This window comes from Mauremys reevesii, linkage group 6, assembly GCF_016161935.1.
Source record: "Mauremys reevesii isolate NIE-2019 linkage group 6, ASM1616193v1, whole genome shotgun sequence".
Lineage (NCBI taxonomy): Eukaryota > Metazoa > Chordata > Testudines > Geoemydidae > Mauremys > Mauremys reevesii.
Genome location: NC_052628.1, coordinates 89,827,388 through 89,853,672, shown reverse-complemented (window position 1 = coordinate 89,853,672; position 26,285 = coordinate 89,827,388). Strand labels below are relative to the sequence as shown.

General features: G+C 43.5%; 1 protein-coding gene and 1 long non-coding RNA gene across 5 annotated transcripts in view; one reads left to right on the top strand and one right to left on the bottom strand.

Annotated features, from left to right (window-relative positions):
* Positions 1–303: 303 nt before the first annotated feature.
* The window catches only part of KANK1 (KN motif and ankyrin repeat domains 1), a 170,328-nt gene continuing 144,346 nt past the window's right edge, over positions 304–26,285 (top strand). For 3 of the 4 annotated variants that reach the window (XM_039544071.1, XM_039544068.1, XM_039544069.1), the window contains exon 1: positions 6,409–6,592. The gene's annotated coding sequence lies outside the window, so the exon portion shown is untranslated. Of the gene's footprint in view, positions 418–6,408; positions 6,593–26,285 lie in introns of those variants that run through there. The other variant, XM_039544070.1, reaches the window with a different exon arrangement.
* On the bottom strand, positions 8,661–24,744 carry LOC120407844. Its single transcript, XR_005600276.1, has 3 exons — positions 24,613–24,744; positions 19,027–19,124; positions 8,661–8,855 (listed from the first exon to the last, which is right to left on the bottom strand). It is a non-coding gene; the product is annotated as an uncharacterized LOC120407844 (long non-coding RNA).

Here is a 26,285-nt window from a genome sequence, read left to right as displayed (position 1 = left end):
CCAGTTTATGGGGAACTATATAGTCTCTTTTTTCAGCATTACATTCACTTACTTCTGCAGCTGCATGGAATATCAATTACTGTTATTGATTATCTGGTCTACCCAGCTGTCTAGTGTCTACCCATATTTTGCATGAGGGGAAAAAGGACTAAGCTTGCTCTCAGGACAGGCTAGGAGACATAGGTGCATGCGTGTGTGTGCTGTCTAGCTGTTTGAACCCTGAATGGGTCATTGAAAAGGACTGGTCAAGGCTGACCCCCTATCAATGGCAAAGTGGAGAAGACAATGGAAAATCCAGTCACCAGGATATTGACACCTACCAGCCAATGACCCAGAGGGAGATGGATTTCCCCTCCTCTCCTCAGGGAAAGACCCCATCTTGAGAACAAAGGACTGGAAGGTGTGAGCTGGGGGCGGGTAAGTGTTGGCTTCTGGAGGAAGCTGGGAGCTCTCGCATCTAAGAACTAAGGCAGTGAGATTAAGGCCTGGTCTACTCTAGAAATTATCATCTTGATTACATTGCTCAGTGGTGTGCAAAATCCCCACCCCTGAGTGGTGTAGTTAAGATGACCTAACCCCCGATGTAGACAATGCTAGGTTGATGGAAGAACTCTTCCAACGACCTAGCTACCGCCTCAGAGAGGTGAATTACCTATGCTGATGGGAGACCCTCTCCTGTGGCCACAGGTAGTGTCTATGTTGAAGTGCTACAGCAGCACAACTGCAGTGGTGAGGCTGTACTGATGTAGCATTTTAAGTGTAGACATACCTGAGAGAGAGACACAGCGCCTGCAAATGAGGTTCACTACAGCTTGGCTGGGGCTCTGGGCTGACCAGAATGGAGTATGTTTTAACCTTCATTTTTCTGTGCTAACCTAAGACTTCCAAAACTATGCTCCAGCTGATTAATAACCCAACTGTTTTGAAAACACTGCCTGAGTGTCACTGTAAATGCTTGGTGAGGTGCTTTAATCCCCAGAGAGTGTACAAGTCTTTCCAGTTGGATTTGCTGAACAGAGCTCATAGTGTGAAGCAGGCGTGCTGAAGCCCAGAGATTCAGTCACAGGAGGCAGTGAGGCCATGTGACCTACCCTGAAGGAAGAGTGAGACCCCTTGGGGGTCTGGTACATCACAGGGTTCCTCCAAAGAGACTTCTCCAATGCTCTGATCATGTGGAGCTGTGACACCAGCATCCTGGGCTATAGGGGAAATCTATATTATCTTTCTTTCTTGCATGCCAATGGTGTGCTCAGTCCTGTAAAGATTAGAGAGGAAGAGAGGGTCCCAGCCCCAATGAGTGTATATGCTCTAAAGGCCTGATCCAACTCTTGCTGGAGTCAGTGGACACATTTCCATTAACTGCAGTGGGACTTAGCTGGAGCCCCAAATTAGCCACATAAAACAGTGCAGACACATAAGCACCAGGTGCAAAGCCTGCTGGTCTTGCTCATACAAGCAGTGATTGCTGAAAGATGACAGGATTTGACCTTACAAGACCAAATGCACTTTAGTGCAACCTAAATGGGACACCTGAAGGTCAAACAAGAATAAATGAACAAGTACTTATTTCTTTGGGCGATCACAGAAAGGCGCCCAGGTGAAGGGAGGTTTTTAAGAAGTAATTTGGAGAGACGGCAGTGGTTTGTATAGCGAGAATATGACTAGTGTCTGTCAGTGGTCCTTAGTTCTCAAAATAAGCAGTGTGGAGCTGCAGGTAGCAACTCCTTGGACCATATTTTACAACTAAAAGCTGGGAGCCTGTGGCGAGGGTGTTGTAGGAAAGTGTTTGCCTGGGGAAATAAGGGTGATTGGTGTGAAGAAAAGGTTCCTTTTTCCCTCTCCTGCACACTTTCAGTATGAAAAAGTAGAACACTCCCCAGTAAAAGTGCAGGGGGGAGAAATAAGTATCCCTGTCACCTCTTTGCTGTTCTCTCCAAGTCTCAACCTCTACCAGCTACTCCCCCCACATGCCCCCAACCAATGTGCCCACCTACTCTTTCACCAATTGATTGTTCCCCCTTGACAAGCCAACGTATTCCCCCCTCTTAGCTCAGAAGGTGCCCAGACCTTATCATTTCCCTCCAACCCAATCTGTCATCTTAGATCTCTTCCTCTCCCTACATCTGCTGAGACCCTCCCTCTTTCTATCTATCCCCCCACAACAGAGAACTCCCCTCAGCTCTGAACCGCTCTCACCCAACACTCCTAGTCCAGGAACATCTCTCCCCCTATGTACACGCCACGTGCAAGCCAGGCTCCAAGACCATGTTTATACGTTGTTAAATGAGCAAACAGAACAAAACAAATGCAGGTGCAATAGAGACTCTCACAAATAATTCATAGTAAGGTAGTTCATCTTTTCCACCACGCCCACCTGCCAGTGGTCTGGAACAGAGACAGCACGTTCATATGATCTGAAATAGGCCCTCCCCACCTCTTCAGGCTGCTTGCAGACCACGTTGCAGAGCCGGGAGTCCCCCGCTGGCCCTTAGATGAATTGCAACTTGTAGTTCCATCCCCTCCCCTCACCCAGAGTCTCCCAGTGCCAACAGGTAACTCAGCCATATTACTCTGCTGTGATATTGGTGACACTTAGCCTCATTAGCTTCTAATAACTAGCTCCTCCCTGATATGCCTCAATGATTTAAGAATACATATTGTCCCTAATGCTTGGGGCTAGCCTTGTTCTGTAGGACCTTGTGGCTGGGAACTAAAGTAGCTGCATTGCCCTACTCCCCAGTTCAGGCCCAGGTGTAAATTAGATCAGCTTCACAGCTGCTCCATGCTGGTAAGGAATCACTAGTGTAGGGTGCTCTTACCACACTCCCCCTCATGTCTCTGCTATCCCCCACATATCCCCTACACCCAGAGGCTTGGATGAGTGGAATAGAGCAGGCTCTGCTATACTGGTGGTGATTCCTCAGATGCGGATTCCCCCATGTCAGGGAAATCCTCAGCTTCCTGTTTCATGCACTTTACAAGCCCTGGATACTGCCAGAGTAGTGCAAAGGGGCGGGCCAGAATCTGGTCCATTATACTCAGATGCAAAAACAGAACAGCGCTGCCTATTGCATGGACATGTAAAGTCTGTTCCTGAGCTCTTCTGAAGGCAATGCTCCAACTGACTTTTTCTTAAATTTCATTCATTTAAACTGTCACCTGCTGGCAGCTTCTGAAAGAAAGGATTGAGCAGCAGCAGGAGGAGGGTGTCATATCTGCCTGCTCTGCTCCTTGCTCCAACAAAGGGTAGAATTAGATTGCGAAGTCTTTGGGGGCAGGGACTGTAGGTTTGTTCTGTGTACAGTTCCTAGCAAAATGGGGGTCCTGCTCCATGACTGGAGCTACCATCATACAAATAGTAATGTTAAGATTCAGTTAATTCATTAAACTTAAGGCCTAACCCTGCCACTCTTACTCATGTGAGTAGTCCTTTAACAGGTGAATAGTCCATTGACTTCTTCTGGGTTACGTGAGTAAGGCCTGGAGGAGGAGGCCTGTGTTTAACTACGGTACTATTTGGGTTGAACAGTTGATGTTAAGGAGCTGTCTGATGCTTGGGTATATGTTTCTGTTAGCAGTGCAATGGCAATGCAGGTTGATCACACTTGTGTCAGCATTTCTTTCCTTAAGCCCCAGTTTTTCAGGGGTTGATAACTCATCCATAAAAATGTGCCCTGGGCTGAAGCTTGGCACAGAGATTACGCATGTAAGTTAGAACTGCAGGATCTGAACAAAGTATCAGCCTGGAAGTGTTATAAAAATAGGTGCTGCTGATTTAAAATATATAATGTATTTAAGTAGTTTTTTTTTTTTTTAAATAAAAGCTTCCTGGTTCGTGAGGTGACTTGTGCCTGTACAACTTCACAACAGCTTTATTTAAAAAAATAAATATTGGTATGTTGTTTAATTTCTAAAAATAGTGTAATGGTTTTGGGGAGTTTGGAAACAAAACTGAAAATGGTTTAAATCGAAATACTTTCATTTAGGTTCGGTAAAGCCCCCCTTTTATAAAACCAACAGCCAACATAACTTTGGAGCCTAAAGTTAGTTGAGTGTGGCCTTTAAAAAAAATGAGTGCGAGTGTAGACTTACTAAGATCTTTTTTCTGCTACATTTTGGAATGAATGTTAATTGAAACAATCCAGACCAGTCTCAATCCAAAGGCTGCGTTAGTTTTCAGGTATTACAGGTTAAAAACCAGCTGAAAAATTGCAGGGTTCCCAGAGAATCCTCAGAAGAAAGGTAGAAATAAAATAGAGAGCAAGAGAATGAAACTATCAGGGACGGTCATGAGGTGTCAAACACTGACACTGAAGCAGAGAGAGAAGCCCAGGAAGCCCAAAGAGATTATATGTGCAGTGCAACAGCAGTGTCTTTGTGTGTTGTGAAATAACATGCCATGGCTGATCAACGAGCAACACTATGCAACCAAATCTGGAAGGAAAGACCAAGCATCATCAAACTGTTGGCATTTGTTGAGTCTATTGTGTGCCACTTGTTCCAGGCCTGTGCATTCACTTGTTAATCACTCCTTAATTCAAAGAGTGTGGAATCAGAGCTATAAAAATCAATCTCTCAGCTATCACAAAGGTGCTCTGAAACTATGCTCTTAGGAGCTGAGAGGCACAGGGCACTCAGAATGGAACCCGACATAATGTAGAAGCAGTGACATTTCAGGTTGGCTACCAAAACACTGAAGCATACAATATAAGTGAATGCTTTTAAAACTGTGGCCTTGTTAGCTGAAAAGGGTTTTAAAGAGAGTTTTTCTGGCCAACAGAGTTTGGGCACAACAGTTTTAAGACCATAGTTTTAAGAGGTGTTATAGATTGAGATTTTCAAAGCAGTGCAGGGGATATTGCCACACATTTGCTCTACTTTGAAAATGTAAGATAAATACTCTATCTACTCTCTGCTGAAAGGGAAATACCAAATACTGTTGTCAATAGCTAGTCCTAGCTGGGGGGCACTTTGCTTCTGATCTGCAAAACCCTTGCACTTCACAGTGGGGCCACCACAGCCTGCAGTGAGGAATCCTGGCCTGGCTGACAGGACTCCCTTGGAATAGGGCATGCCCTTGCTGTGACAGCCATTTCAGGATTTGGAACTTGATCCAAACTAAACCCACTGAAGTTATTAATTTCAATGGACTTTGGATCCATCTTTTAGCCCTTTAATGGACAGAAGACTTCCTTATTTAGATTAAAAATATGTTTTAGGCAATTTTTCAAGGATACTGTAGTTTTATTACAAAGATCAATTTGAACACTCCTTTTCCCCCGGCTCCAAGTTTTAATTTTTAAATCCAAATGATCTCTCTACATCCAGTCCATACAACAGGGAGTCCTAAATCTGATGTGCTGTGATTCAGATTCTCCTTGTTGCAAGGGGAGAGTGAGTTGTGCTAGGCATTTTAGCCATGATGGCAGGTGAGTCTAGTTAGAATTGTCTCAAGTTAGCACCCCCACAAACTCCAGCATGCTTTATCTGCTCAGCAAAATGCAAAATTCTTTCCAACCTACCCTTAAAAACAGAAAAAGAGAGAAATTATCCATACAAATGAATCCTTCACTAGTCACTGGCAGAGGCAAACACATCAGCACAGATGGGAAATAGTTTTTAAACAGTCTCTTTTAAGCCTTATGACTGAAAGATCACTACAAAGGAATGACCAGTACAAAATGAAACCTACTTCATGTGCCACTAATGATAACAGGTTCTAATACCTCTTGACACTTGTATAGCAGCATTTCTTTCTAGGATCTCTGAGCACTTGACACACATTCCCAAACTAAGTCCCACAATGCAGCTCAGTATGTGCAGCGCAGAAGCTCGTGACTGGAAATCCTGTACGTCTGTACTGCAAAATTTAAATTGCAAAACATTTTATTTAAAATGATTGAAAGAGGCCCAGCACTGGGCATGCTCTAAATAGATATAAACAATACATCAACTAAACTGCCCTCTCTCCTATCCTAGCAGGTATTATTATCCCCACGTTACAGATGGGAACACCAAGGCACAGAGAGAGTGATTTGTCCAAAGTCACACAGAAAGGCACTGGCAGGTCTATATAACTGAGCTGACCTATCAAATCTACCCAAGCAACATCCTGAAGTTCAGCCCTTTGCTTTGCTTTAACCTCTTGGTAGCAAGATATCGCCCTCTCGCTCTTGTTCCTGAATTCCCTTGGTATGAGCTAGCTCTCCCGCTGACTGCTCTGCTGCCCCTAAGCCAGCGACCCTGGCTAGGCAGCCTGGTCTCTGCCCCTGCGCGCAGGCTGCGCGGTCCATGCTCAGCCCCAGAGCCCGGCTTACCCCGCTGCTCCCCCGCCTCTCCGGAGCCCCAGCAGGGGAGGAGGGTTGCATTGTTGATTTGGGGCAGCGCGCAGCCGCAGTGCGGCCGGCCGGCTGGTGTGCCTGCTCGCTGGTACAAAGAGACCCGAGAGGGGAGTTTGGAGGCTCCCGGGAGGTGGGTGTCGCTGCGGGGCCGGGTGGCGCGCCCCTGATGCGTCCCCTCCTCTCTCCCGTCCCGCCTGGGTAAGGGCCCTGGGAGCCGCCTGCCCCCCGGCGCGAGGGATGCGAGCGGAGAGGTGAGCGGAGCGGAGCGGAGCGGCTCGCTGGGGATCGCTTGTGCCCGCGGAGCTGGGGGCTGGGAGGGAGGGATCCAGGCTCAGCAGGGCAGCGCTGGGAAGGGGGAGGAAACTTTGTTAGGACCCTTGTCAGTGTAAAGTCTGCTCTGCTCTCCCCGGGCGGGCGGGCGCCCAGCGCTCTGGTCCCCCGGGCAAGCTCCCTGCCTCGGCGCTGGGGGCGAGAGGCTCGTGCAGCCCCAGCGGCTGCTTTGTGGCAGCGTCTCTTTCCCTTGCCCCGGGGCTGGACGAGGTGGTGGTTTGTGGTGCAGCCAACCGGCTTCCCCTGCCTGTGCCCTGGCTTGGAAGCAGGAGGAGGGGCGGCGCGGTGTGCCTGAACTATCGCCCTGGGGACATTTCCTTGGGAGGGGGAGGGTGGAGCGGGGCCGGGGCTTTAGTTGTGCAGCTGCATGCCCGGCCCCCGGCCACAGCACTGAAGCTACCTTCACTTGACATTGCAATGGCCAGGGCTTCCCTCTCCCTCCACTTGCTGGAGGCTTTCCCCTCCCCAACGGATGCGGGAGGCTTTTGGTCCTGAAACATCAATGGTATTTGGGGTGGAGGAGCACATCGTTGTGAGGCCAAGGTGATGGTCTGTCAGCGCTCCAGTCTGTTCACCCTGCGGGGGGGCAGGATCTAACTTCCCTGCTGGCTCCAGTGTCTGCTGTTCAGCCTCTCCTTAGCACACGTGAATCAGCTCTTTAGGCATAGTTAGAAGCTGATAATGGAATAACTAATGTCAGATCACTCACACATTAGCTTGGGAAGGGCTGTCGGTTGCAGGGAGTCTTGCTTGAATAAGTATACTGGAGGTGGGCCTGGATGCTGAGTTTGAAGCAGAGCTTTGTTCTAAGACCACATCCACCTGGAAGTCCCTGTCAGGGGACCTTATAATGTGGCCCTTGTTGTAGAGTTGATAGGGCATTCAGGTCACAGCTGTATTAGACTCTTATCCGCTCCCTCCCCCCCTCTCAAAAAATGCTGCCATTGCTACCACCATTGACATGTTCTAGTGGAGACAGGCCACTGGTGTATGCCAGCAGTCAGCACTATGGGCCAGATTTTCAAATTAGTTTAGCTCCCATTTAGGCACCTAAATAAGAGCCAGCTCTTCAGAAGAGCTCAACACCCTGCAGATTCTATTGTGACAGTTACGGATGAATTTCAGATGAACATAGCTGAGAGCACTTTTGAAAACTTAGTTCTGCTTATGGGTGCTGAGCACCCTTGAAAAGTGTGTCCTCCATCCTCTAGTCCAGTGGTTTTCAAACTTTTTTTCTGGCGGACTCAATTGAAGAAGATTGTTGATGCCCATGACCCAACGGAGCTGAGATGAGGGCTTTGGGGGTGTGGGAGGGGCTGGGGTTTGGGGTGAGGGCTGCGGAGTGGGGCTGGGAATGAGGGGTTCAGGTTGTGGGAGGGGGCTCTGAGCTGGGGCAGGGGGTTGGGGTGTGGGAGGGGGCCAGGGCTCTGGGGTGGGGCAGGGGATGAGGGGTTTGGGGTGCAGGAGTGGGCTTTGGGTTTTGGGGGGGCTCAGGGCTGGAATCCCGGTTCCCAGCCAATGGGAGTGCGGAGTTGGTGCTCAGGGTGGGGTCAGCGTGCAGAGCTCCCTGCCCTCCTGCCTAGGTGCTGGACCTGCTGCTGGCCACTTCCAGTGCATAGCACAGTGTCAGAACAGGTAGGGACTAGCCTGCCTTAGCTGGACAGCACCACCGATGGGACTTTTAACGGCCCAGTCGGCAGTGCTGACCAGAGCCGCCGCTACCCAGTGCCTTACATTCCACGACCCACTACTGGGTCGTGACCCACAGTTTGAAAACCACTGCTCTAGTCCTGCACTGAGCATAGTTAGGTGATGTGGAGTTTGGTCTCTATATTATTATTATTTATTACAGTAGCTCATAGAGGCCAGAATCCTGTTGTGCCATTCACTGTATAAACTTAAAACAAAGACAGACCGTACCTCAGTGAGCCCTGTTACCACTGCAGCAGCTCCACGGGTGGGAAATTTAGGGGGAAATGGCCCGTCTCCAATAGCCTATGGTTGCTGAAAATTAACTTAAAGCTCCATCCTCAGAGGGTGTTTAATTGCACTTAAACTGAAGTCTGAGTTGTTAAATCTTGATTCCAACACAATTAGACCTGTTCGATGGGATGTGTGTGTAAAGATGAGGTTTTGCCCAGGTAGGCCTAGACTAGAATACTGTTCCTCTTCAGAACTGACTTACTGAAACAGAAATAAGTAAAATTAACACTCACAGTGTCCTAGCCACACTCAGAGAGACCATCTCTGTTCTGAAGCGCTGGCAAAGACAAACATCAGTCAAAGGGAGCGTAGGGGAAGGATACAACATAAAAATGAAAATTATGTATTTAAAAATCAACAAGTCCCAAGTGCCCCTCAACTTACCAGTGCTAATTGATTTCTTGGAGAATTCATGACAACAGTGACTCTTGAGGGGGAGAGGATAGTGGCGTTATGTATCTCTTCAGGAAGGGCATTCCATGTGTAAGGGGATGGGGGAAGAAGGTGTGATGCAAGTGAACAAATGGGAGTGCTTGGTTCCACCTACACAGGCTAGTGCGTCCGTCAGCACGGGTATGCTTAAGCCACAGTTAAGCTTGTAGGTCCACGTTTTCAAAAGTGACGAGTAACTTTGCCCTCATTTTTGGGTACCCACCTGAGACATCTTAAATGGGCTTGACTTTCGGAGGGTGGGTGCAAGCTAAAAATCAGGCCCCTTTTTAGGCACTCAGGATCACGAGACACTTTTGAACATAGTGCGTGGGGCTACAGTGTTGCAAGTATATTTTAAAAAAGTGTTTCAGGTGAGCTTTAAAGCTCTAGTGTAGACGGGGCTTTACTGTGACTGCCCTGTTAACAGAAGTTTGACTTTAGATAAAAGCTAACAGTTTCATTTTTCTCTTGTAAAGCTAAGGCCTGATTACATTGTGATTTTTATTTAAAAATGAGAGCTCTCTTTACATGTTTTTAATTAAGAGAATAGCTTGTCTGGCTTAGCCAGTCACCTTGGGCCTTGGCTAGCTGAGAAAGGTGGCATGCCAATTTGCTAATTGAGAAATCAGATTTATCTTTGCCTCTGTAAAAGCAACAAAGAATCCTGTGGCACCTTATAGACTAACAGACGTTTTGCAGCATGAGCTTTCGTGGGTGAATACCCACTTCTTCGGATGCAAGTCTTGCATCCGAAGAAGTGGGTATTCACCCACGAAAGCTCATGCTGCAAAACGTCTGTTAGTCTATAAGGTGCCACAGGATTCTTTGTTGCTTTTACAGATCCAGACTAACACGGCTACCCCTCTGATCTTTGCCTCTGTAACTCTTATTTCAGCCTCTTCTGACAGGGTGACTTTGGGTGAGAAGAAGGGATTGGAGGTGTATGTATGTGAGGAAGGGAATAAGTACAGAGGTAGAGGAAAAGATGATGCAGTGTAAAGTGCAGAAGACCAAGCTACAATAATTTTATGTGCATGAAAGACATGCAAAGAAGATCATTCTTGCCAGGATGGGGATGTCCTCCGGTGCCCTGGTCCAAAGACCCGATGACTACTTATGTGGGTCTGTGATGCCTCCAGTAGGTCATCTAGTTCAGGGGTTCTCAAACTTCATTGCACCACGGCCCCCTTCTAAGAACAAAATTACTACATGACCCCAGGAGCGGGGACTGAAGCCTGAACCCAGCAGTGGGCTTTGGCCCGGGCAGTGGTACTTGGGGTCCCAACCCACAGTTTGAGAACCACTGATCTGGTTCCTTCCCTGCATCAGGACAGGCTTTGCCAAATTACCCCTCTCCACTCTGTAAACTGTGTTACACTGCTTAGGCCTGAGGATGGCTGGGACTCAACTGGAAAACGTCGAAGTTGTCACCAATTTGATGATGACTCCAAACTAAGCATATTGCTTCTGTAGCACTCCAAGCTAAAGTAAGAGACATGGGACTGAATTCCATTTTAGTCTAGACATATGTGACTCTGTTAACGTCCATGGAGTTCTTCTGGACTTATCCTAGGGTAACTGAGAATAGAATCAGGCCCTTGGATTGGAAATTAAATCTAGGTCTCTCAGGTGGCATGTCAGCAAGTGTGGCCTAGACAGATTACTGTAAATGTTTATTGGCATAGATGGAAATGGAAACTGCCTTGTTTTTCATATCCAGGAGTGTCCTCTAAATGAGACTAATCCATTACACAACTTCCTTCCCCTCACCCCCTTTCTGGCTTCTAAACTCTGATACCTATGTGTGTCTCAATTCCTGATGTGCATTATATATCTAAATAATAGATGTGGGAAGTGACATTAAAACTCTCTAATGAAAAATCTGTTTTGTAACTGATGCGGGGTCTCTCTTTGCAGCCTAGGAGAAGCTGTCAAAAATAGGCAGTAGCTTATGCTTCTTGGTTACAAATGCACAATCTGTTAAGTGGGAACAGTTGCAAATTTGTTATGGTGTCAGCACCTACTGTGGCTGTGGAGTAGGGAAGAGGAGCCTTCTAGTCAGTTAGTAGAACGGAATAATAGTGAAAGTTTCAAGCATCAACACTGTTCTGATCAGAAGCTGTTTATAGAAAAACAGACAGTCCCTTGTAGATTGCCCTTGTAAGTTTGTAAGGCAGTGTGTGTATAAATGGTAAACTTCTATATAATACATAAATTAGTGTAAATTGTAAATGTATTTGTAAATACTTGTGGATTGTGGTAAGGCAATCCAGCACATTAAATAAATAAGTTATTTATTTACCATGTCCTAATGATTAGCATACTGGTGGTTGTGATTCCATGGGTGAACTTAACAAAGATTTGTGAGAAGCTTTGACTATTTACCCTCTCTATCAGCCAATAAATGTTTCCATGTTACTTAAAATAAAAATGTTTACAATACTGTATAAATTGATGGAGGGCTTCTTGGCTGAAAATTTAACTTGTTTTTATTTTGTAAATAAACCCTGTGAAACTATGACTAATCAAATATTCTTTTTTTTTTATAAATCTCACTTAGCCTTTGAAACTAAAATTTGCCTTAAATAACCATTTAGATTTGTGATCAGACTTACAATGTAATTGACTCTAATGGGACATAATTCATTTAAAGTATCTTTAATAGTGTCTTTTTGTGGCTGAGTAACTGGCAGTGATGTAGAAGAGCATTTTAGATTTCTCATGGAATAATCAAGGCAACAACTTAGAGTTATCAGCATTAGGACTCCACCTCTTACTCCCATTAGAGATGCTATATATTGAGGTGTGATAGCATGCAAATTATATTGTGCCAGCTGTGAGAAAGCCAGGGCCTGAAAAGGAGGGTGATAGTACATGTCAGGAACGAATAATTAACGGAATTCATTGCTATAAGCCAGGGGTTGGCATCCTTTCATAAGTGTTGTGCGTAGTCTTCATTTATTCACTCTAATTTAAGGTTTTGCGTGCCAGTAATACATGTTTACATTTTTAGAAGGTCTCTTTCTATAAGTCTATAATATATAACTAAGCTATTGTTGTGTGTAAAGTAAATAAGGTTTGTAAAATGTTTAAGAAGCTTCATTTAAAATTAAATTAAAATGCGGACCCCCTCGGACTGGTGGCCAGAGCCAGGCAGCATGAGTGCCACTGAAAATCAGCTTGTGTGCCGCAGGTTGCCTACCCCTGCTATAAGCGATTGATGTATACTTATGCAGATTACCTCGAAAATGTTCCTTTCCTATTGCCTATGTGAATTGTATCTTAACTTCCAACTGTTTCTAACAAACTGTAGCACCTAATGTCATGCAAAAATGTACTTCCTTGGGAGAGCTCTACTTGGATTCATGACAATATTGAGATTAAGGCAATGTCAAGTAGCTAAACTCCGAATTCAGATGTTGTGCATTTCAGATTTCTACATTAGGTGGGACTAACAAACTCTCAATTAAAAAAAAAAAAAAAAAAGCGAATCCCTTCTGCAATGTCAGAAAAAACAACAGGACTGGGGTAGTCATTAGAACCAGAAAGTGAAAATAACTATTCTAGTGTTGCAGTACAAGCCTAGTGAAAGGTGAGAGAATGTTTCTAAGCTTTGCTAGTGAGTCATAGGCCAGAGTTATAGGATCATCTAATCTTACCTCCTGTATATCACAGGCAATTAAATTTCCCCCAGTGACCCTTGTGTTGAGACCAGTAACTTGTGTTTGGCTACAGCATCTCTTCCAGAAAGGCATCCCGTCTAGATCTGAAGACCGCAAGAGAAGGAGAATCCGCTCCTTCCCTTGGTTGTTTGTTCCAATGGTTACTCATCCTTAGTTGGTGGCGAGGAAGGGAAATTGTGGCTATTTTTAAATTTGAATTTGTTTGGCTTCAGCTTCCAACCACTGGCTCTTGTTACATCTTTCTCCACTCTATTACAGGTCATGTAATTGGGATTCAGATGTACCTTTTAATTCCTTGCATACGTGAGCAGATTAAATGAGAAGTGACTAGACAAAATTGAACTAATTCTGTGTAGGAGCTATTAAAACAAAATTAGCCTTTGATATTTTGCTCAAACTCCCTACCCCTGGAGATTATTTACTCCGTATAATAGACAGTTTTAAGAATGACTGCTCTTTGACAGCTCATATGGTACCAAGAGAATTCTCACTTTGCTATGTAAAGAGGGAAGGGAAGGAGAGGTTGGCATCTTGCACTTTTTCAGACTTTGCTAGTAAGCTTGTCTGAAGATGGTGGCGTGGGGGGGAAAGAAGTAGGTAAAGTATAGAGTAAATGATTCATTTCACCTACTTAATACTCGGAGCTAGTCTGGAAACCTATGCTTTTTTATTTTTTTAAAATATTTTCCACTTCCTTCAACATTAGGCTTAGATAATTAACCCTATTGACCTATCATGCCCTGCTCAGTGAGAATTATACAGGTGCGGCCTGCAGGCTGTCTCTAGTGTTGGGGCTAGTTTTGAATAGCTGTTGTGATGTGTTGAGAGTTACAGTAGGATTGTTTCTCATGCTGATGTGAGGTTTCTCTTAATAAAGTATCCCTGTGAAAGTGGGCACATGACAGTGGGATTGAGCGAATATCATTGCTCTCTGTTCTTATAGTGTCTCACATGAGGGTGGTAGTGGCTGAACATTTGAATGGAGCCTGGTTATTACCCACAGGGAGAGGTTATTCCATTGAAAAGTGTATTTGATCGTTAATAGTGTTACAGAGGCAATAATCGGAGAGACACGTGAGAATCTCTGTTACAGGCACCTTCTCAGAGCTGGGACTGTCCCTTGATATTTGGTCAAGTCCGCTGCTCTTTGCACAAAATATCTTCCCCTGACTTCAGTGACTGGAAGTACAGAAGTAGACCCTAAAGCCAGATCCTCCAGCAGCCTAGAATTTAGGAAGTCGGCTTTCCCATCGACACAAATATTCCATAATTGTACATCATGGGGGTTTCTTGGACTTTCCTGTGAAGCATTTGGTACTGGCCATTGTCTGAGCTAGATGGACTACTAGTCTGAACTGGTAGGCCCATAAAAGTTGTCATACCTCCTAGAGCTTAAATATTAAGAATATATTTACCTACCTCACAGATGTGCGGTTAGGGTTCGGTGTTTATAAATGCTTTGAGACCCTTGGACGGAAAGTGCTGAAGGCAATGACAGGTATTGGTGGTAGCCTGTTATCACATAAAGACTAAAACTAAAGCCATATTCCGGGAGTTTTTATTAAACAAGCACTTCAACCTCTTGAGCCTAACAAAACCCAAGCTCTTTTCTGTCTTCCTTCTCCTCTACTCCTCCCCAGTCCCGAATATGATGAACGTGGTTACTGGAGACGTTGCCACTCTTGAAATAGTAGTGAGAAAGCAAAAGTGGAAAGCTCTGAATGTGCTGAGTTCAGAAGGGGTTTGATATTACACTCTCTGAAGGAACAGAAGAGTGACCGTACTGAGAAGCAAATCCATGACTTGTTCTGTAGCAAAACCAATTCAAGTGAGCTCGGTGGCTCAAGGGGTGTATGCATGGGCACTTTTTCCTGGGGTCTGAATATATTCTTGTCACATGTGCATAACAAGTTCAGTACTTTTAGGGCTTCTCTAGACAGCCCTGCAGTGTGGGCTACAGAGGTGTGAGTTGCAGCTTGCATTAAAGTGTTGAGCTGTAACTGACCTGGATCAGTGTAGACCCCCTTTGTGCCAGGACTACGTTAATGTGAGCTAGGTACCTTTTAGTTCATGCTAGTAGGGTCAACAAGGAGCAGTTATAGCACAGCACTTCAGTGCATGCTGCAGTTCGCATCCCTGTGGTCCAGAGTGTGGTGCTATGTAGATAAGCCCTTAGTTTCCACTTCATTTGTGTGCATTACAGGTACTGCAAATGTGGCCACTTCTGTCTGAGGGACCAGTACTAGAATCAGGGTGGATTAAAATATTCATTTTTTTTTATTTAAATAATTTTTTCTTTTAAAAAAAAAGCTGTTTAAAAATAACATCATAATGTCAAATTTAACACCTAAACTTCAAGAGTACATACATTATTTTTTAATTTAATTTTTTTTTAAATTGAGCCCTCAAGTTTTAATGAGTTAAAGCAGTGGTGGGCAACCTGCGGCCCGTCAGGATAATACAGTGATGGGCCGTCAGACAGTTTGTTTACATTTGCGTGGCCGCCCGCAGCTCCCAGTGGCCCGCGGTTCACCGTTCCCGGCCAATGGGAGCTGCGGGAAGTGGCAGCCAGCATGTCCCTGCGGCCCGCACCGCTTCCCACAACTCCGATTGACCAGGAACGGTGAAATGTGGGCCACTGGGAGCTGCGGGCTGCTGTGCAAATGTAAACAAACTGTCTGGTGGCCTGCCAGTGGATTACCCTGACAGGCCGCAGGGTGCCCACCACTGAGTTAAGGGATGCTGCCTTTTAAACTATATACAGAATTAGGGGGAAATAGCATTAACATTTTAGGTCTGCTCAAACTTTATAAATGTCACAATGTAACGTACTGCATTAAGTGTCTATATTATTTACATTCTTTACAATTAAGTGAGTGCTGACATTTACATTTTTCCAAATGTAAGTACTTCCAATTTCCTTTGTGCAGAAAAGCTTTTGCCTTAATTACGTTTGATTTCAGTGTCGCTACCAGATACAGAAAATGGAGAAACTGGTTATGAGTTGAAAAAGCAGGGAAGTTTGTTTTCCTCAGCCAATTTTATGAATAAAAACCAAGTGGAAGAGGATGAGATCTACTAACTCTAAAAATCTGAAGGCCATGGGACTATATTTTCAAAGGCATTTAAGGTGCCTTAAAATGTAGATAGGCACCTACTGGGATTTTTTTCAAAAGTGCCTAAGCAGGTTGGGTGTTTTCATTTCAGTGGGAGTTAAACACCCAACCTGCTTAGGCGCTTTTGAAAAAAAATCCCAGAAGGCACCTAAATACTTTTGAAAACCTGGCCCAAGGTGATCAGAAACAATCCACCAGTTCACTACCTACAGATACTTGATTGTTAGTAAATCTGTTACTTTTAAATGCAACTCATGTGTTTATACATCTTGATAAACAAACTGTTTCCCCCTTATGTATCAGCATTTCTAAGGTAAATTTATTTAACTAATAAAAAAATCAAGTTTTTTTTAAAATGCTGCAGATCAATATATTGTAATTGTTACCAACCAGTGGGATTCAACCTTTCTTTAGGAAAATAACAGAAGTAGAAGTGAAAAACAAGATTTAAAATCTGTGATTTTTAAATCAAAATTTCCTGCTTGCTGCTTTAAATCATGACTAAAATTAGTGTTCTACATTGTTTTGATTTAAATCAGTCTGCCCTGACCAGAATGGGCCAAAGTGTGTCTTGTCAGAACTCTGCGTAGGAGCACTAGATCACACTATACTTGGATAGAGAATTGACTCTCTCATTTGCAAGAGCACTGAACTCTATTAAAATTTTGTGGGTGGGTGGGTGTGATGGCGGTGAGAAGGAAACAAACAAGCAAAGTCTTAGGCTGTGACTACACTACAGCTTAGATCGATATAACTTACGTTGTTCAGGGGTGTGAATAAACCACATGATGTAAGTTACACTGACCTAAGCGCTGTTGTGGACCACGCTGTGTTGGGGGGAGAGCTTCTCCTGCTGACATAGCTACCACCGCTTGTTGGGGGTTGATTAATTAAGTTGACAGGAGAGCTCTCTCCTGTTGGCTTAGAGCGTCTGCACTAGCACGAGCATTGGTGCAGCTGCGCCGCTGTAAGCTCTGTAGTGTAGCCATAGCCTTCGTCTCTGGGCCAAATTCTGGCCCTAGGATGGCCACATTATGCTGAACTGATGATGCAAAGCAGCCTTAAAGCTGACTTAAGCAACTTCCTAGGAATTCTTCTGTTGTGTGGGGGAGGGAAATCCAGGGCTGGCATAAGAATGTTGTAGCTGGCTCTGTGCACTTCAGCCATGACCTCCACCCCCAACATGGGCATGGTCAGAGAACCAAAATGTCTGGCTGATCTGTCTCTCTGCTGTGAAGCCACAGTCATCTGAGCATAATAGAGAGTGACCCTGAGACAACTCTGTTGTGTAAGAGACAAGCCTACTGGCCTCTGAAATAGGACAGTGCAAAAATGGTTTATAGGCAAAGCCAGCTTTTGCCCCCCTTCCCCAGTTCATAAGAATAGTCATGCTGGATCAGACCTGTGTCACATTGTCTCCAGTATCCTGTCTCTGACAGTGGCCAACACCAGATGCTTAAGAGGAAGATGTAAGAACCTTGCTGTAGGCAGATGTGGGATAATTTTTCCCTTACCATTGGTCTCATACTGATCTCTAATGAGTAGACGTTGACTTAAACCCTGAAACGTGAGGCGTCGTTCCATTCAACCTTTTTGTTAGCATTAAGTCTAGGTTTTCTTGTTATCCATGTAAATGGCTAATCCCTTTTTGAATCTTGCTAAATCCTTGGCCTCAATGATTTAATGTGGCAATGAGTTCCACAGTCTGTCTGTCTGTGGAGGGGAAATCCCTATTTCCTCTTAGTCAGTTTTGAATTTCCCACCTCTAATTTAATTGACTGTCCCTTGTTTTTGGGTTCCGAGATCTCCCTTTTTTATACCATTACTTATTTCATATGCTTTTATCATGTCCCCTCTCTTTTTGTCTCTTAAAATAACAATCCCAATGTTTTCAATCTCTCTCTTCATACAAAAGTTTTCCTATGTCCTGGATCATTCTTGTTGCCTTTGTCTGAACTCCCTTCTAGTTCCACAATATCCTTTCATAGATGGGGTAGCTAATGCTGCACACGCAATTCCAGATAAGGCTGCACCATTGACTTTTATGATGGCATTATAATTGTTTCCATTTTATTCTTCATTGCATCCTTTATGAATCTCATTTATTCTTTTTTGACCACAGCTGCACATTGAGCTGTCTACAACTCCTCCACCCCCTTGAGCTGTGGGAACCCACGGTTGATCCAGGATTTGGAAACAGTGACCAAAAACACTGTCCTGTGGTTAGAGTTGTGAAAATCTCTCTCCTTTAAACTTTGTTCTATATATATATTCATTAAGTTTGACATAGCTTCTTGTTCATGTCAAACTCTGGAGCTTGTGGTAGGTTGTGAAGGGAGAGGATAGTTTAAAATTCAATTCTCCTTGCTCAGTGTGTTCTATTTATTTTAAACTGCAATTGTTTACCTACTTAGGGGTTTCTTATTCTTTCCACCCACCCCTGGAGTGATGAGGTATTAAAGGTTGGATGTGTTTGTTTAGGTGCATAAACATGGCTATATGACTCCACAGCTTCTGTCAAAGTTCTTTGCCTTCATTTCATGAATTCTTAAATAGGAAAGAAAGATGGAGGCAGAGGACTTCTGTTTTGGGCCAGCTGTGACCAAAAACTCCAGCAGACAATAGTTAACTATCTATAAATATTAGCTTTTCTGCTCTGTGTCAGCATATGATAATGCAGAGGCTCTCTAGAAAGAACTCCAAACTCCTCTCTCTGACTGTAAATAGGAGGAAGGCATTTTGGCTGCCCTTGCTCTTCCAGGTGGGAGTTCTCTTCAGAGCCTTTCAGTGCTGCTCCGAAGAGCGCTACAGTCTCATAGGAGAATGTGTGGGAATCCCTACCTACACAGAGTATTTATTTTCTCATTTATGTGGCTGTTTTTTAAATAAAATGTTCTCAAATAGAATATGAAAATACTAAAGGACAATGAAACGGGTATCTGGATGGTCTGACAATAAGAACATGGACTCAGTTACAGTTAAAAATAATGGCATTGTGAAATTCCATTTTGTGTCTCAATTATTTCCAGGTTTGTGTGTGTGTGTGTGTGTGTGTGTGTGTGTGTGTGTTTTTTTTAAATGAAACTGAGGAGAAGAGGTTTGGTAGGTCTGTATTGCTGTCTCCCAGCTCTGACAACTCACCTGGGATTCTGAAGTCCACAATATGTTCTTTCTCATTTATGCCTCATTACCAGTCTTGATATTCTGCACTCTGTTCCATCTCATTCTCTTCAGTGTCCCTGTAAAGAAAACATCTGTTGACTCGTAAACCAGGTTACAGTGCACTTCACACAGCTGTGTTTGCTCTGCAGTGCCAATCTGGAATAGAGGTTTGCTCTTCCCTAAGCAGATATAACAGAGTAGACACAAGCAGAAGATCTGTTGAGAAAGAAGGTGCTTAATTTAAATTATTTTCTACTGAAGAGAGAATGCATGCTGAGGTAAAGCCTAGTGCATTGTTTGAGCAGAGTGAATAACTGATAAAGACTCATTGACTGGAATCTGGCATCTTTCTGAGTTCAGATTATCCCCAAATAAACAAAGATTTGTCATTTTGAAATTTATAGCCTCAGGAGTTTTTTGTTCAGGTTTGACATCTTAACTCTGAAATTTGAGCTCTGCTTTGTTTTGACTTGTCACATAGTTGCACGTAGGGTGTGTGCACAAGTGTATGGTGTACCTACTCTGGCTTCCCTTAGGATGAGCTTGCTTTGTAGTTAGGTTTGTGGTGCCAATGTTCACAGACAGTGAATGTAATTTTAACAGGATGAACTTCTAAACAGACTTAGCTTTTAGTTTTGTAGTAGCACAACACAATTACACGAATGTATGCAGAAAGGATGCCACAATGGTACAAAAATGGCTGGGGTAATTAACAAAATCTTGAATACATTTTAACTTCTGTTTTGCATTATTAGTCCTGCTCTAATCATTAGACACTTCACATTGATTTATTGTGAAATTTTTTTTTCAACTTCCCTCTCCCAGCCTCCAAAAAAACTTCTAAGACACTACATTCTCCAGCTTCTTATTCATCTGCTAAGTAGCATTTGTTTTTCCAGAAACTGTGGGCAAACTGGGCTTCCTCCCAGGACTACCTGTAGGATTGTCTTTGATGTCAGATAAGAGGAACTAAAATACTTATGTATTTTATAATAGTTACAATATGATTATTATAAAACTCAGCAACCTATGTTTTTTGTTGTCATGGTGTCATCAGTACACCACAGTTGGCTAGTGTTTCTTTTCTCTGATTTTTAAGAGGACCTAATATGGACCAGGTTCTGGAGTGGAAACTTTTTCAGCCTTCAACTGAAGGCTGGTGGTGTCAGAATCTTTCACAAATATTTGTCTGCCATGAGCTTATTTCTCTTCAAGTGTTCCACCATTGGTTCATTTCCCCCTGTGGTAGCAATGGTGGGAGTGCTAGTATAGCCCAGATGCTGACAGCCCCTGGCATTTTTAGTACCATGTTGGATAGGTGGCTCTACTTGAAACATCCGTGGCTGCTAGGGTTGCCACCTCAGAGATACAGAAAAAATCGGCCACTGGCCACCCCATCATCAAAACCTGGCCATGGTTCACCCTTCCCCTTGCACCAGAAATGGTGCTAGTGTTGACTTCTAGCTAATTATTACTGAAATATTAGAGTCATTTTACATGCCTACAAAACCTCCACAATACTTTATCCTAACATGGCACCACAGTCCAGACTAGCAGGGGTATGAATTGTAGAGCACTCTAACGTGTCTCAAGTGGGGATACTCCCCGGTCCCCATCACGTTCCAGCAAGGCAGTACAAAGTGACTCTCTGCTGTCCTCTCCATTCTAGCAACAGTGAAGAAACTTAAAAACCAAAGACAATCTGTGTGTACGCACTGGGATTGATTTTTATCATGAAGTTGTGGAAATAAGGGTACGTCTTCACTACCCGCCGTATCGGCAGGTAGCAATCGATTTCTCGGGGATCGATATATCGCGTTTCATCTAGACGCGATATATCGATCCCCGAACGCGCTCATGTCGACTCCGTAACTCCACCAACGCGAACGGCGGTAGCGGAGTCGACATGGGGAGCCGCGGACGTTGATCCCGCGCCGTGAGGACGGTAAGTAATTCGATATCAGATACTTCAACTACGTTATTCACGTAGCTGAAGTTGCGTATCTTATATCGATTTTCCTTCATAGTGTAGACCTGCCCTAAGTGTTCACAAGCAATCCGTGCCCCACAGACAGTCTGGGTTAGGGAATGACCACAACAGCCATAGTTCTGCAGTACATAGCCATGATCATCCCCCGGTGGACACAGGGCTTGATCCTGGTCCCATTCAGTGACACCCATTGGCTAGAATAGTGCAGGATCAAGCTGCCTGAGACCACAACATCCTAGGAGTGAGAGGAGTTTCTTTGAGAGTAGTTCTCTTTTTCCTTTTATTTCCAGAATTGTCCCTTTCCCCTCCTCCTTTCTCTTGAGATGCTGGTGACTGCACAGACTCCATTTGGCGTAGAGAATCCTCTTTTGTATGAAAAAAGAAAAATATCTTTAATCGCCTTCAAATATAAGTGCTCTCTGTTAGCTGGAGGCTGAAAGGACAGCAGGAGCTGAACAGTAAAACTCTTGGCACCTAAGCTGTGACAAATGGGCAAAGAACAGGGAAATCCAAGAGGTTCACTTGTTTTGTGAGGAGCAAATGTTAGGTGCATGTGGGTCTTCCTGTGAGGTAGCTCTAAACACCTGTCTAAACACTTCTCGCCTTCATGTGAAGTTGGTGGTAGACTGAAGTCATAGACTGACAGAGAGTAGCTTACAAAATGCTAGTGAGCTGAAGGGGAGAAGGAGTGACAGCCTGGCAGCTGTTGCTGCTTTTGAAGTGAAGGCACTAGGGGCTTCTGGGGGAGGGGAGTCAGAGAGAGTACAATACGAAGCAAGATGTTATAACAGAAATAGTGGAAGAGGCTGTCCTCCAACTATTAGCTGAAAAAAAAAATTGTGAACTTCTAATGACTAGATATTTTCCCCCTTCTCCAAACAATTCATTTATTTACCTCAAGCTGTCACTTTACATTATAGTGGTCCTAGAGCTGTGTTTATTGAGCAAGTTGCAGAAAATGATAACCTCTCTGCAACCATCTGGGTAAAAAGTGAATAATTGGGGAGTGGTTTTGTATTTACTACGACTTCACGCAAACGGCACACCATAGTTATGTTCCACATTAATGGGACACCAGACATTACTCCTTGTGTTAGCATTAACGCTGAAGCAGGACTAACAGGAGTGGTAGGTAGGTTCTAGTTCTCTAGTATGGAAGAATTATTCAGGCATCTATAGCCTTGCCTGTCACAACAGTATTGAGTGCTTATGAAAATGCTCTGTAGAAAGCACCCCACAACTTCTTAAATTGCTGTAAAGCAATTCTTCTTAAATTATCTAAAATAATCCTCTATCCAAGATACTTAGTGTCAAGATGGATAGAGGCCATGATTAAAAAGAACTTTTAAAAAATGTACAGGTTTCTGGTTCTTTACTTCCTATTTTATAGCCTTAATTTGCTAGAATAGATGTTTTGTATTTGCTTCTCTCATTTTGTTTCCCAGTTGCTAGTAGAATTTCAGATTTTTACATAGATCTTCTCTAATAAGAAATTTCACACTTAGCATGTTCACTTGTACTAAAAATAAGTCCAGGGCTTCATTAGCATTCTTACTGTGAGAACAATGCAAGCCGAAACACTAAACAGATAAGCAAATAGCCCAGTCTGTAATTGGAATCAGTATCACCTTCTGATATGTTGAACTTCCACAAGTCAGGAAAGCTGAAGTGCTAGGACCAGACTACATTCCATCAAGGTTTGCTGTTTGAAGTCAGTGGGACTTGTGCTCTAAAGTCATTTTAGATGCTTCTGAAAATCCCACCATAGGCTCCTGTATATGGGCATAGGCGCCTAATGTTTGGTTAATGTGACTTCTTACAGGTCAGAGGCAGAAGGGGTGTGGGGTGGAGGAATGTGTAGTCTTTTATTTTTTATCTTAAATAGATTTAAAAAACAACAACCCCCGAGCCATTCAGTACAGGGGCCTATTATATTAAGCCCTCAGAATGTGGGTGGTAGAAGTTCAGACTCTGGCATTATGTGATTGGACATACAAACATGAGTCCTACTGGAACGTAGGCCACTCTTTCTTCATGCCCTCAACTGAAAATAGTGTGTGTGTGTGTGGGGGGGGGGGGTTGGGGGTTGGTCAGTTTGCTCAGAAAATGAATCATTTCCCCTTCCCTTCCCTCTCTTCTCACCCCTTTCCCCCCGAGTAAAAAAATATTTAATTTGGATTGATGCTCCAATACTCAAAACTTCTGTTGTCTTAACTTCAGCAAAATCCATTCAGTCTCCTTTTTAGCCAAAGTTGGGGTGTAGTCGAAATAAAGCCTCACATGTGACCAGCCGCCTTTCTAATCCTATTGCTGCCTTAAGAATTCTTTTATTCACTAAGAGAGTTTTCAGTTTGCAAAGCAACATCTGAACCTGGATTCAGTAGAAAATAATTAAGGCAGCAAGCTCACATGTGAAGACTTAACTGCACAACATCCCAGCTCTTGCTAAAGGGAGACTGGTTTTGCTGAAATTGAGAAAACAGAAATGTGAAGTATTAACAGGCAGTTCCATGTCCACCCATGATGGGTGCAGTAACTTTTTAAAAACCTGCCAAGGACACAGGCCAAATGGAGTTCCATGTGATCCTGCTTACTGATAAGCTTCTGAGTACACCATCCTATCTATCACCTCTCCCTCTCCATCTTCATGGTCTCAATCATGTCTTTTGTGTGAGCACCGTCTTGATTGAAGGGATTAGGGTGTTTTGAATCTTTAACACTAACTTCCTTTATCCCTATTATTAATCGGCTGTTGAAGTTAAATAGGTTTTAAAACCCTTGTTAAATAGGCTGACAAAAAAAAAATCCCCTCAGTTCCTCTGCGGTTGTCATTTCACTAACTCTTAGCGTAGATATCCTAGCTTTCTAGGATAGATTGGCCTGAATTTGAAAACAAGCAGGATTTCATTTTTCAGGTGGTATGTTAGAGGAAGCTTTCAGGCCTTGCTCATACATAAATAAACAAAAGTGGCATTAGCTCAACTTTTTTTTCCCACTAAAGTCATCTTTCAAAACCCTCCAAATTTCAGAAATTATGAAAAAGCAGAGAGAATCCCTATCTGCCATCTGACCCTAGTTAGACTATCCAGATACCTTAACACCATATGGCTTCAGCTTCTGCACTATGAACCACCCTATGTCTGTACCAATCATCTACTGCATACGTGCTAGCAGCTTGGTAGGAAACTAGCCGCCTGTTCACCCGCCCTTGACAAGACAGCAGTTTCCTCTCTGTGGGGAGAGGAAGGATGGCCTTGTGATTAATTTAGAGGTTGGGAGATAAACTCCAGATCTCTCATCTCCTTGTACTTAGAGATGTATAACTCCATTGTTGTCTATGGTGTCATCTGTGATATACACGAGAACATGGCTACCAGGTTTCTGGAATTTGTGATGTTCCTGACTTTGGGCAGGTCACTTTGGCCTCTTTGGCTCCATTTCCTTATGTGTGAAATGGAGAAAATATTCCCCCGTGTCTCTTGTAATTTAGTCTCACTAGATCTCTGTGAAGGACATAGACCCTAACAGGAAAGATGTTCATATATATGAAGTATTCTTGCTGTAGCATTACTTACACCATTTGACCTTTAGATCCTCTTCAGTGCCAGGTGTTGCAAATTATACAGCCTTTTAAACTCAGGCTAAGTATGCTCTCTGTAAATGAAGGTAGGTGTAGTTTAAAGATGCATGTCCTTTCTCTTCCTCCTGGAGGCAATTCCAAAATGGAGAGTTTTTAGTTGTCATGTTAGTTGAGGCAATGTCTGCCTTGTATGGAGAGTGCACCAGCATCTGAGGACAATGCTAAGGCTGCATAGGTTGCTTGAACTCTCCTTTTCCATACTTCCCAATGTCAGACTTGTGGTTTTATTTGTTAAGTGTAACACTAAACTTGAATTTCCTGGTGTGTGTGTGTGTGTGTGTGTGTGTGTGTGTGTGTGTGTGTGTGTGTGTGTGTGTGTGTGTGTGTGTGTGTGTGTCTTTTCTTCAGTGTTCTATTAAGTCTCTCCTTTCCCCCCCTCTCTAAATTACTTATGTATTTACAACTTTAATTCCAGCTTAAAGGCTTTTGAGCCTCTGGGAATTGTAAATGATTTGCATCACAATACAGGCCCATGAGAGCTTTCCAGAAAATGTTAGAAATGCTAAAGAAATCTATCTCGCACTGAATGTTACGCTGTGTGGTTTTTCTTGTGTGTCTTATTTTAAAACATGGATCCAATTGGACTGTGGCAGGTTGGGAGGCATGCCTGACAGAAGTTGGCAATACCTTTTGTTGAGCTGGCTACCAGAGATCACTTTAAATTAGAAAAACAGGAGTACTTGTGGCACCTTAAAGACTAACAAATTTACAGACTACTCTTTAGAAGTAACTGCAGAGTAACAAGTGCATCCCCAGTGGGAGTGTAAGGAATTTAGCCCTGTTCAGCCTGCAGTGAGAGATTTTCAAGGACATTCAGAGAACAAATGCTTTACTTCTTTGAAGCCTGGGAATAAACACTCTAAGAGATTGGTCAGGGGAGAAACAAGGAACTTGTTGGGTGAATTTGCCCAAAGGTCAACATAAAGTCTTTAAGGTAGAATGAGGATGGAAACTTATGTAATGATTGACTCTGTGGAATATTCCTTTTAACACCTTAAATCAATCAATTGTTGTGTCTTTTAATTATGGGTTCTTCACAGAGGAGAACCGCTGTGGATTTCTTAGCTGGTTGTGCTTTGCAAGTCATCCTAGCAGAAATCTGTCTGAGTTGTTAAACACCATGCTAATAGACATTAGTACTGTGAACATATTAGACTATGAATGCATCTAAGCCTAAGAGTGAATGATTAGAGATGTAACCCCTGGAGCATGTTGAAAGGGGTGTACATGCATAATATTTTTTTAGTGGGATGGGCGTAAGGAAGCAAACACTTTATATTAAAAACAAAAAAACCCACCCCTTCCTTTAAACAAATGAATTCGACAGATTCTTCATTCTCTGATATTTAAAAACTTGTTTTACACATGTTTTTAAGCCTCTCTTTGTTTATATATAAAACATTTTGGTATTTTACAAAGAGAGATGCAAGTTCAGGACCCTATTGACTGAAAGATCACCAAAGTATGAGTTCTGCAGCAACCTTTAGAATTAACTTTGTTTCACCTTTTCCCCCCCCAGTCATCAAAAGTCGGCTTCTTGTTTGTCACTGGCAAAGTTTCTCAAAATGCATTATTGTATCTGAGGTTGAGGCCTTTAATAAGTAGCTT